The 12,733-nt window shown below is 50.0% G+C and overlaps 1 protein-coding gene and 1 long non-coding RNA gene across 5 annotated transcripts in view; one reads left to right on the forward strand and one right to left on the reverse strand.

The window, feature by feature from the left end:
* LOC143805229 (uncharacterized) overlaps nucleotides 1–12,733 on the reverse strand; it is a 286,521-nt gene that overhangs the window by 38,127 nt on the left and 235,661 nt on the right. The window lies entirely within an intron of this gene.
* On the forward strand, nucleotides 1,877–8,951 carry LOC143809296 (uncharacterized). The gene is made up of 2 exons (XR_013222201.1): nucleotides 1,877–2,271; nucleotides 8,316–8,951. It is a non-coding gene; the product is annotated as an uncharacterized LOC143809296 (long non-coding RNA).

The following is a 12,733-nucleotide window of genomic DNA, read 5'->3' on the forward strand; positions in this document are numbered from 1 at the left end:
ATTGCATTTGTGCTTTTTTAGTGTTTTCATTTTTGCTCTAATCTTTATTTAATTTGTGCCTTGTTACAGTTTATTATTTCCGTATTTACCTGTTTGTGTTCTTTTTTTTATGTCCACCATTGTGGGTGAAGTTTAGAGTTTTTAGATTTTTTTTTTTTTTTTTCACCAGATTCATTATTTGCTGCCGTTCTCCATTCCTTCTTCAGAGCATTTTAAGGTCAGTCAGAAATTATTTTTTCAATTTGAGAAATATTTTACATTTTATTCTAAATTTACTCTCATTTGTCACAAAAAACAGCAACAAATAACACAAGACAAAAAAGAAAGAGGTTTAAAGAAAAAAAAAAAAGAAAACACGAGTCGGGTGATTGTGTGTAAATCAGGTGTGCTATAGGACAGTATGAGCCGCAGGACATTATCACTTCTCCGTCGTTTGCCGTGTGGCGCGGCGGTGGTGCGCAGATGTCTGGAATACATGCCAGGATTATGATGTGCCGCCTGTCTAGCAAGCTGGTCCATGCTGCCAGTGTGAGGTGAGCGCGTCTACATCTTGGCAACTGCTGTTACCATGGAAACTGGAGTTCTCCATCACTTTTCGGCATGTGAACCTTTCAAGCCTGGGAGTCCCCACGTTACCGCAGCTCAGGATCTTTCACTTTTTTCTCCTCAGCAGCCATGGAAATGAAAGAGTTAACAATCCCACCTCCTGTTAGCACGTTCCCTTCATACCAAGGGGTGACCACAAGATAAGCTTCATACAGAAATCAGATGTTATACACTGGGGGCGAGGGGCTGGACATTATACACCAGGGGGTGAAGTGCCGCATACTAGACACTGGAGGCAAAGAACCAGATGTTATACACTGGGGGCGTGGAGCTGTATGTTATACATTGGGGGGTGAGGGGCTGTATGTTATATATTGAGGGTGAGGGGCCGTATGTTATACATTGGGGGGTGAGGGGCCATATGTTATACATTGGGGGGTGAGGGGTTGTATGTTATACACTGGGGGCGAGGGGTCTGATGTTATACATTGGGGGTGAGGGGCTGTATGTTATATATTGAGGGTGAGGGGCTGTATGTTATACACTGGGGGCGAGGGGCCGTATGTTATACATTGGGGGGTGAGGGGCCGTATGTTATACATTGGGGGGTGAGGGGTTGTATGTTATACACTGGGGGCGAGGGGTCTGATGTTATACACTGGGGGCGAAGAACCAGATGTTATACACTGGGAGCGAGGGGCCGTATGTTATAAACTGGGGGTGAGGGGCTGTATGTTATAGACCAGAGGCAAGGGAGCCAGAGGCTATACACATGGAGTGAGGGGCCGAACATTATTTACCGTGCGCGGCGAAGGGCTGTAGGTTTTACATCGGTGGGGCAACAGGCAAGATGTTTTACATCGGGAGGTGAAGGGCGCATGTTATACATCAGGGGATGAGGGGTCAGATGTTATACACCAGGGGGTGAGGGGCCATATGTTATACACAGGGGACAAAGAACCAGATGTTTTACACTGGAGTCGAAGGGCTGTATGTCATATACTGGGGGCAAAGGACAAGATGTTTTACACTGGAGGCGAGGGGCCGTATGTTATACACTGGGGGTGAAGGCAGGAAGTTATATGATGGGGGGCAATAGGGTCGGAGATTATACACCAGAGATGAGGGGTTGAATGTCATGCTACAAGGGTGAGGGGCGTGGGGGGTTATACACCAGGGGGCATTTATTTCCATTTTCAAAAGTAATATTGATAAATTCACCTTAATAAGGTATATTAATTATTACTAATGGAAGCATACACATATCATTCCCCCAGTATGGCAGGTGGGGGCTGATGGTTGCCTCTTGCTGGCAGATGGATGATAGTACAGGGGATGGGGAGAGAGCAGCCTCAGTATAAGGCGATGACAATGCTGTGGACACAGGCACAGATGCAGCCTGTGCTGTAGATACATCTCTGCTTGCTGTTGCGTCCCCCTCCTCCTCCGCCCCCCGGAGGGCTCTGCATCATTCATGCATCCATCTCCTGTACACCGCCGCTTCCTCAGCAGTCAGATCCTCCGTCTCCTCGTCCGCAGCTGATCCACCTCTCTATTGTCTGCCATGTCAGGGGAGCTGGAGTCCGAGCTGCCGCAGATCGACCCCAGGATCCTCATCTTCCTCCTGTACATGGTGATCCTGCAGGAGCTGGTCAGTGGATGGATGGAGTATAAGAAGCTGGCATGCAAACCCAAGAAGAAGCCTGGACCAGTGTGGTCCTCCAGGTGAGTGCCCATCCCCACGCTGCAGGAATGCAGCCAGTGCAGCAGCCGCCTCCAGATGTGTGTGCGATACCAGCTGCGGGTACCTGTGCTCTGTGCGGCTGCAATGGCCCAAGAGGCAAGGGGGCCACTACCATGTAAAAGCAAGGGGGCCACTACCACCTAGAGGCCAGGGGGCCACTACCATCCAGAGGCCAGGGGGCCACTGCCACATAGAAGCAAGGGGGGGCACTACCACCTAGAGGCAAGGGGGCCACTACCATCTAGAGGCAAGGGAGCCACTACCACCAAGAGGCAAGGGAGCCACTACCACCAAGAGGCAAGGGAGCCACTACCACCAAGAGGCAAGGCGGCCACTACCATCTAGAGGCAAGGTAGCCACTACCACCTAGAGGCAAGGGAGCCACTACCACCAAGAGGCAAGGAAGCCACTACCACCTAGAGGTAAGGGAGCCACTACCATCTAGAGGCAAGGGGGCCACTACCACCTAGAGGCAAGGGGGCCACTACCACCTAGAGGCAAGGGAGCCACTACCACCTAGAGGCAAGGGAGCCACTACCACCAAAGAGGCAAGGGAGCCAATACCATCTAGAGGCAAGGGGGGCCACTACCATCTAGAGGCAAGGGGGCCACTACCATCTAGAGGCAAAGGGGCCACTACCACCTAGAGGCAAGGGGGCCACTACCACCAAGAGGCAAGGGAGCCACTACCACCAAGAGGCAAGGGAGCCACTACCACCAAGAGGCAAGGCGGCCACTACCATCTAGAGGCAAGGTAGCCACTACCACCTAGAGGCAAGGGAGCCACTACCACCAAGAGGCAAGGAAGCCACTACCACCTAGAGGTAAGGGAGCCACTACCATCTAGAGGCAAGGGGGCCACTACCACCTAGAGGCAAGGGGGCCACTACCACCTAGAGGCAAGGGAGCCACTACCACCTAGAGGCAAGGGAGCCACTACCACCAAAGAGGCAAGGGAGCCAATACCATCTAGAGGCAAGGGGGGCCACTACCATCTAGAGGCAAGGGGGCCACTACCATCTAGAGGCAAAGGGGCCACTACCACCTAGAGGCAAGGGGGCCACTACCACCTAGAGGCAAGGGGGCCACTACCACCTAGAGGCAAGGGGGCCACTACCACCTAGAGGCAAGGGAGCCAATACCACCTAGAGGCAAGGGAGCCACTACCACCTAGAGGCAAGGGAGCCACTACCACCTAGAGGCAAGGGAGCCACTACCACCTAGAGGCAAGGGAGCCACTACCACCAAAGAGGCAAGGGAGCCACTACCAACTAGAGGCAAGGGGGGCCACTACCATCTAGAAGCAAGGTGGGCCACTACCATCTAGAAGCAAGGTGGGCCACTACCATCTCCAAAGCAGGTGGAATTGTGCTTTATAATGAATTATTGGACTGCAGAGGGCCCATATATTGTTCTTGCACAGGGGCCTCTTCAGTGTGTGTCCAACAGTGTGGTGGGCGAAGGATGAATAAAATAACGCCCCTCCGATATATAATCCAGAGGTACCCAAGAATGTAAGTTCTACCTTGGGGGACGCGGTCACCCTCAGCTGGGAGCAGAGCGACACAGAGCCGCCCCTGGCCTCTCACACAGCTATGTACTACCTGCTATCACACATATACAGTGGGGCAAAAAAGTATTTAGTCATTCAGCAATAGTGCAAGTTCCACCACTTAAAAAGATGAGAGGCGTCTGTAATTTACATCATAGGTAGACCTCAACTATGGGAGACAAACTGAGACAAAAAAATCCAGAAAATCACATTGTCTGTTTTTTTATCATGTTATTTGCATATTATGGTGGAAAATAAGTATTTGGTCAGAAACAAACAATCAAGATTTCTGGCTCTCACAGACCTGTAACTTCTTCTTTAAGAGTCTCCTCTTTCCTCCACTCATTACCTGTAGTAATGGCACCTGTTTAAACTTGTTATCAGTATAAAAAGACACCTGTGCACACCCTCAAACAGTCTGACTCCAAACTCCACTATGGTGAAAACCAAAGAGCTGTCAAAGGACACCAGAAACAAAATTGTAGCCCTGCACCAGGCTGGGAAGACTGAATCTGCAATAGCCAACCAGCTTGGAGTGAAGAAATCAACAGTGGGAGCAATAATTAGAAAATGGAAGACATTCAAGACCACTGATAATCTCCCTCGATCTGGGGCTCCACGCAAAATCCCACCCCGTGGGGTCAGAATGATCACAAGAACGGTGAGCAAAAATCCCAGAACCACGCGGGGGGACCTAGTGAATGAACTGCAGAGAGCTGGGACCAATGTAACAAGGCCTACCATAAGTAACACACTACGCCACCATGGACTCAGATCCTGCAGTGCCAGACGTGTCCCACTGCTTAAGCCAGTACATGTCCGGGCCCGTCTGAAGTTTGCTAGAGAGCATTTGGATGATCCAGAGGAGTTTTGGGAGAATGCCCTATGGTCTGATGAAACCAAACTGGAACTGTTTGGTAGAAACACAACTTGTCGTGTTTGGAGGAAAAAGAATACTGAGTTGCATCCATCAAACACCATACCTACTGTAAAGCATGGTGGTGGAAACATCATGCTTTGGGGCTGTTTCTCTGCAAAGGGGCCAGGACGACTGATCCGGGTACATGAAAGAATGAATGGGGCCATGTATCGTGAGATTTTGAGTGCAAACCTCCTTCCATCAGCAAGGGCATTGAAGATGAAACGTGGCTGGGTCTTTCAACATGACAATGATCCAAAGCACGCCGCCAGGGCAACGAAGGAGTGGCTTCGTAAGAAGCATTTCAAGGTCCTGGAGTGGCCTAGCCAGTCTCCAGATCTCAACCCTATAGAAAACCTTTGGAGGGAGTTGAAAGTCCGTGTTGCCAAGCGAAAAGCCAAAAACATCACTGCTCTAGAGGAGATCTGCATGGAGGAATGGGCCAACATACCAACAACAGTGTGTGGCAACCTTGTGAAGACTTACAGAAAACGTTTGACCTCTGTCATTGCCAACAAAGGATATATTACAAAGTATTGAGATGAAATTTTGTTTCTGACCAAATACTTATTTTCCACCATAATATGCAAATAAAATGATAAAAAAACAGACAATGTGATTTTCTGGATTTTTTTTTCTCAGTTTGTCTCCCATAGTTGAGGTCTACCTATGATGTAAATTACAGACGCCTCTCATCTTTTTAAGTGGTGGAACTTGCACTATTGCTGACTGACTAAATACTTTTTTGCCCCACTGTAGCTGGAGAAGACTGCTGCATTAACTGTATGGCATCCTAGAAAATTTATGCCTCCAACAGCATCCATTTTGGCTTACTTCCATAGACAAATGCATGTAATTCGTACCCCCCTTTCTAGGGTACTGGGGTCATATTTTGGCTGCATAAAACTTATAATTTATAATTTATTGAGGCTGTGACACCTTAAAAGTCTTTGTTTATTATAAAGTAAATACATTTTAAGCAATAGTATCTATAGGAATTGCAAATGCATCAACCCCCCAAATCTCATGTCCATGGCAGTGCATCAGTTGTGCCATCAGTGAGCCCACCTGTGCTCTGCTATCATGTGAGGCGTTCACACTGCAGCCTAATATTAGGGGACTACAGTAAATGCAAAGCCCAGATATCTAAGCAGTGTGGGGGTCTGAGGCCACAGGGTTCCCACCATCGGTCAGTGAGCCAGTGTTTATTTCACATGCAGATGATGAAGCTCTGGAGAAAGCCCCCCAGAATTGGGCTATGTTCACACGATGCGTTTTTGCTGCGTTTTTCCTCCGCAGGCAAAGCCTGCTCCCTTGGCAGTACAGAAGTTGCTTACAAAAAGCAGGTTTTCCTGGGATTTTGCTGTCTTTTCATGGCTGCGTTTTGGTTCTCTCTTATACCTGTTGATAAAGTTTAGGAACGCCCCCCCCCCCCCCCAAAAAAAAAGCAAGGTTTAGCTTCCTTAGGTTTTTGCACCAAAAACTGATACATGTGTGTTTTTTGCTGCTTTTTTTGCACTTCCCCATTGCTTCCTGTGGGTGAAAATACGCTGAAAGAAGTGACGTGCAGTAGTTTGCAAAGAGGCAGCAGTTTTCCAAATCAGTCAGGAAAATAAGCCAATTTGTGTGCATGGGATTTCTGAAATCTGATAGACTTTGCTGGTGCTGTAAAAAACAGCTTAAAATTTGCATATTAAAAAAAGCAGCAAAAATGCAACATGTGAACATAGCCTTATAGTATCAGGTCACTTTTCGCATGGACAGGACATCATTATTAACCCGGCATTGCTGCTCCACCCTCTTTCATTGCCAGTTGGTTTCTATATGACCGATTTATTGTCTCCCTGTAGAATGCAATCCTTAAGAGTGAATTAGCAGCATGGTGCCAGAGCCCAGCTTTCCCAAACTCCTGAAAAGCAAATCCACCCAGTGATAAATGCCATAGAGTTGCACATACTGTACATATCATTGAGAGAGAATACATGATATGGCATCTGTAACTTGGTGAGCATATTGGTTGCTACTCTGGTTTTCCAAAAAAGGGATATAAGCAATAAAAAGCCTCCCAAAAAGTAATTCTGTGCACGGAGGTACACTGCTGCCCGAATGCAAGCCTAGAAGCAGTGGTGTAGGTACACGGGGTGGAGGGGCATATGTCCTGGGGGCAAGAGGGGATGCCCACAAGTGGGGATATTACAATACATGGCAAGGGCAGCCCCGGGCGAGGGAAGGACAAGCTACGTCTGCCACAGACGGTCATGTGATTTAGGTCACAGAAGGCTATTACAATGAAAAGGTCTCCATTCATGTAGGATTAACCAGTGCCGCTCCTATACAGCACAGCGTCTGCTCATAAGTGACTAAACCGTTTAGAATTCTGCACATTTTTCACACTGATTACACACAATACAAGTAGTTGTTTTCTCCATCAGCTTCAGGATAATCTCGTGGTTCTTGCCTGACGTACAAAATAAAATAAAGGGGAGCTCTCCATCTGTTACATGAACTAGATTCCCTGGCAGCAAGAGCATAGTAGATCCAGTAGAGTCCTGCATCCATTGGATATTACAGATCTGTTGACGGATTTCCTAATTTTAGGATGAAATAATCGTCAATATTTGACCTGTCCTTGGTAAAGAATAGAGGTTCAGGGGAGCGCATGCCTAGCGTACACATCATTAGGGGCTTCCCGCCTGTTCTCCGGGATTTTTATGCTCTCTCTCGTTGTTTAGTAATAATTTGGCGTTATTATTTTCAATATTTGACATCTCCAGTGTCATTCTCCTAGCTGCCAGGTGGCACCCTGGATGTGCACATGTCTTACAGGCTGTTGTCTGTGTCCTGCCATATTGGAAGGAGGAACACAAGGCAAGGGAGAGAGGGAGGAAGCTGGCGGCCGTCTCACTACCATGTCTGCTGATCATTTCTTTACTGGCTGCTATTCTACCGAGCGTTCATGGCAGGCGACATTTACCAGACCTCACGTTTGGTCATTCCCTTTTCTGTGGTTCTGCTGTGATTATATAGAGTCCGGTGAGGGTTCACACAGGCCATAGAAAAAGGAGGACTGGTCCCGTAGCATAGACTTCCTTTATGGCATCATCACTTCTGGCTTTAACAACCTCTATGGCTAGCAGTCCTGCTCACTACTGCTCCAGTCATACAAGGGATAGGTGGGGATCTCAGCAGCCGGCCACAAGCAATCATACTGTACATATATCATCTATCCCCGGTTTTGGGGCTACCCCTTTAACATTTCTATGGTGGGATCCAGGCACCTCCACAGTTGCTCAAAGACCTCCTCACCATTCTACACTCTTGGCCACGCAAGCTGCATCCCACAGTGCTCTAACCCCCTTTACAGCTCCTGCTACGTCTCACCTTGCCCCTAGCCAGCCCATATACAGCATTCAGGTCGATAAGGCAGTACCCTGACTTTAAGGGTCCCCACATAAAAGGTGGGGCGTTGGGGAGAGGTTTCCAATAATCAACAATAATAAATCAACAAAATGTCAATATATGGAATTAACTCAGCATTCTCATTTTCTCTGCAGCTACACTCGATCTTCGTCACGCATGGGCCTCTCGCCGCTTACCATGAATACAGTCAAGAGGGACCGCACCAGGGACTACCGCAAACCTGGGAGGATTTTCCGCAAAGCCTAAAAGATGGAGGTTTCAAGATGAGTGAGCTACTTGTCTGTTCTGCCAGTTTGTAGTAAAACTGGGAATGACACAGATCGGCACGGTTAATGTTTGATGGTGTAAGCTAAAACCACGCATTTCAGGTCTGAAGTTGAAAGTGCCACAACTGAACAAGACTCGTGAAGTTTCAAGACTTGGCTCCAGGCTCCACACATTGAATACATCCTCCTGTGGACTGAACCCACGCAGGTTGTCAATTCGCCAGGAGCCAATGGCATAAAAGATTGGCGTGGGGCACGTTGAGCCTCGCACCTCTGTGATGCTACTTGTTCCTACTGACTGGAGAAGATGAGCACTAACTTACCGGAGGGTCTACTATGCGTGTGAGCTGGCAGAGATGGACTATCCTCTAACGGCTACGTGTTTTCCAGGAATCCCTAGTTGTGTTGGTGGTGTACAAACAATATTTTATGGACTTCAAGAACTTTGTAAATAATAGATGGCAAATATGTGAAAAATAAAGTTGTTGGAGTTTGTTACTGATACTTTTCTTTTTCTGTCATTTGTACCAACAGATCCATCGATTCAGTGGTGGCCAGATGCTTCTAAGCTATTGGACGTTTTTGGCAAAGCGCATTATTTTTTACCCAAATGTTTATATATTGCAGTACTACCATTCAGTGCACAAATAAGACCACCATACAACCCCTCCTGTCATTGATGGAGATAGTACACAACAGATAAAAATATGGAGAGGGGGAAAGCATTCAATATTCAGGAGGGCAGCTTATTCAGACTGTAAACAGGGAGGAAAGCACATTATTCTTTGTGAGCTGTAGGAGAGGAAATAAAGGAGTAATGACTGGGTATATAGTAAATTATCTATTGGTCCAGGGCTCTACCATTATTTTTTGGGGGTCTAGTCATTGCCCCCCTAAACTGGGTACAGGTGCCTATAATGATGATTTTGTAGTGGAGTGTGACCATAGCTGGATGCACAAAGTCCATCCCGATAGTAATGGTGCCAGGGAAAGACTGACAGTTCCCTGGTACTCTAGTTGGACACTAGTGCGTAACACCCTGTTAATTAAATTGGTAACGGTGTGTTCACTTTGTGCACTATGATCTTGAGGCAAGGGTCCTTCATTGTGGTCTTTGTGGGCCTATGGTTGACTAATTTTCAGGCCCTTCCCAACCACTTGGGTCAAATATAAATGGTGCCCTAAGCTGTTTAGAAAAACATTCAATCTATAACCAGATGTTTCTGCCTCATCTGAATGATGATTTACTGACCACTCAGGCCAGTACCAATCTTAGGTTGTCCCTTCAGGGTGTTAACAAGATCCTCCAAGAGAGTGAAGTATGAGCACTTATATATCATCATCCCTGTGTTGTTTACACAATGTATAACCAGTGACTGTGATAATGCCATTGCAAGCCTCATTACTCAGACAGCTGCCGTGGACTCGGGACTCCACAAAACTGTGCAGGGGGCGGAGGAGCAGCGCTGGATTATGGATTTGTCATGTGTGATCTGAGGCCACTGTGTAATGTTTTTGTGCTTGTGAATCAGCCGCCATCTGCTCCCTTAATGATTATGTACCAGCATGAAATGAATCAGAGCTGTGAATTACCCCCAAATCACATAGAGGTTAGGGCCCAGGAAATTACAGTCAAGTCCTACTGCAGAGGGCAGCTGTGTAGAGGCGCAGGTTTGGGGGTCTAATGCCTGTATGCCTTTTTGAGAGTTGAGGGTCAAGTACTAGACTATCCGGAGGGGATCCTCCACCCACATTTGATGCAATAACATAAGCCTGCTTCCTGAGCAGACCCCACCTCCTGAAAAGCACTCCTGAATAACCCCCACCTTCTAAACTGCCCCACCTCCCGTGGAGGCCCACCTCCTGAAGAGTCCTCACTTACTGAAGAGACCTCCTGAATATCCCCCACCTGCTGAAGGGTCCTCCTGAATAGTCCCCACCTACTGAAGTGTCCTCCTGAATAATCCCCACGTACTGAAGAGTCCTCCTGAATAGCCCCCACCTACTGAAGAGTCCTCCTGAATAGTACCCACTTCCCGAGTAAAAAGCAAATAACAGTGTGGTCTACTGTATGCTTGAAGCATATAACCCATTCGCTGTTTCAGTTTATGCCAACTAGTATGTCAAAGGGGCTTTCCTATGTCATCATACTACGTACATATTAGTTGGTAAAATTGGGGCATATAGAGCTGGCCTGTGAATGCCCAAAACTAGTGGAAACACCAAATTTTGGGTGGTGTTTATGTAGCCCTACCCCTTTTCTCACAGGGACATATCCATAACCCAAGTTTACCAGGATTTTTTCAAAAATTTGGGACAGTTCTGGTAAATTTGGTTATGTGGGCAGCTATGCTTCATAAATGATTGCATATCACTAGGATGCACACACAACCCTGAGAATGCAGAGGACACCTTTTAGTAAAGCTGTTACACGTTGTCTGGCAGCTCTAAAATGGCTAACATGGACAGAGTTAGCACAAGCCACTCCGTTTATCAGATCCCAGAGGCTCCTCTGGTCTGTGGCCTTCACACTTTTACCCCTGTGCAGAAATGTGGACTTACACAGGGGCCCGTGGGTTGCGGTTGTAGGGGATGTGATTGTTCCTTTTTCTCCCCTACCCGTTTACATGTTGCATAGTATTTATGTGCTCATACACGGAGGTACTGCTACACAGAATCTGCACAGGAAATTCCACAGGCAAATTTGCAACGTGTGCACATACCCATAAACTGTATTACCACCGTGTGAGCATTGCTATAACCCATGTGTATTGCTCTTGATATATGTATGCCTTTACATGCACAGTTGTTTGCACACATATAGTTATTAGGGAAAGTAAGTACCCCGGTGTAACAGGCCAGTTTAACCCCCCGCCCAGAATATACCCGGGGTTAAAGTGGCCTAGGCCAGATTATACCCCGGGTATATTCTGGCCTAGCCCAAACTATACCCCGGGGTATAAATTGGACTAGTCCAGTTTATACCCCTCTGGGCCAGATTATACCCCGGGTATATTCTGGCCTAGCCCAAACTATACCCCGGGGTACAAATTGGACTAGTCCAGTTTATACCCCTCCAGGTCAGAATATACCCCAGCTGCTGTAGATCAGGCAGCCCACAGGGCCCCAGGCAGCGCAAAGGGGCCTCAGGCAGCACACAGGGCCCCAGGCAGCCCACAGGGGCCCCAGGCAGCGCACAGGGCCTCAGGCAGCACACAGGGGCCCCAGGCAGCGCACAGGGCTCCAGGCAGTGCAAAGGGGCCCAAGGCAGCGCACAAGGGCCCCAGGCAACATACAGGGCCCCAGGCAGTGCACAGGGCCCCAGACAGAACACAGGGCCCCATGCAGCGTTCAGGGCCCCAGGCAGCGCACGGGGCCCCAGGCAGCGCACGGGGCCCCAGGCAGCACACGGGGCCCCAGGCAGAGCACGGGGGCCCAGACAGGGGACAGGGGCCCCAGGCAGCGCACAGGGCCCCAGGCAGCACACGGGCCCCAGGCAGCGCACATGGCCCCAGGCAGCGCAGGGGGCCCCAGGCAGCACACGGGCCCCAGGCAGAGAACGGGGGCCCAGACAGCGCACAGGGGCCCCAGGCAGCGCACAGGGGCCCCAGGCAGCGCACAGGGCCCCAGGCAGCACACGGGGCCCCAGGCAGCACATGGGGCCCCAGGCAGAGCACAGGGGCCCCAGGCAGCGCACAGGGCCCCAGGCAGCACATGGACTCCAGGGAGCGCACAGGGGCCCCAGGCAGCACACAGGGGCCCCAGGCAGCGCACAGGGCCCCAGGCAGCACACAGGGCCCCAGGCAGCGTACAGGGCCCCAGGCAGCGCACGGCGCCCCAGGCAGCACACGGAGCCCCAGGCAGAGCACGGGGGCCCAGACAGGGGACAGGGGCCCCAGGCAGCGCACAGGGCCCCAGGCAGCGCACAGGGCCCCAGGCAGCGCGCATGGCCCCAGGCAGCGCAGGGGGCCCCAGGCAGCACACGGGCCCCAGGCAGAGCACGGGGGCCCAGACAGCGCACAGGGGCCCCAGGCAGCGCACAGGGCCCCAGGCAGCACATGGGGCCCCAGGCAGAGCACAGGGCCCCAGGCAGCACACGGGGCCCCAGGCAGCACATGGGGCCCCAGGCAGAGCACAGGGCCCCAGGCAGCACATGGGGCCCCAGGCAGAGCACAGGGGCCCCAGGCAGCGCACAGGGCCCCAGGCAGCACATGGACTCCAGGGAGCGCACAGGGGCCCCAGGCAGCACACAGGGGCCCCAGGCAACACATGGGGGCCCCAGGCAG

Source organism: Ranitomeya variabilis, chromosome 2, assembly GCF_051348905.1.
Source record: "Ranitomeya variabilis isolate aRanVar5 chromosome 2, aRanVar5.hap1, whole genome shotgun sequence".
Lineage (NCBI taxonomy): Eukaryota > Metazoa > Chordata > Amphibia > Anura > Dendrobatidae > Ranitomeya > Ranitomeya variabilis.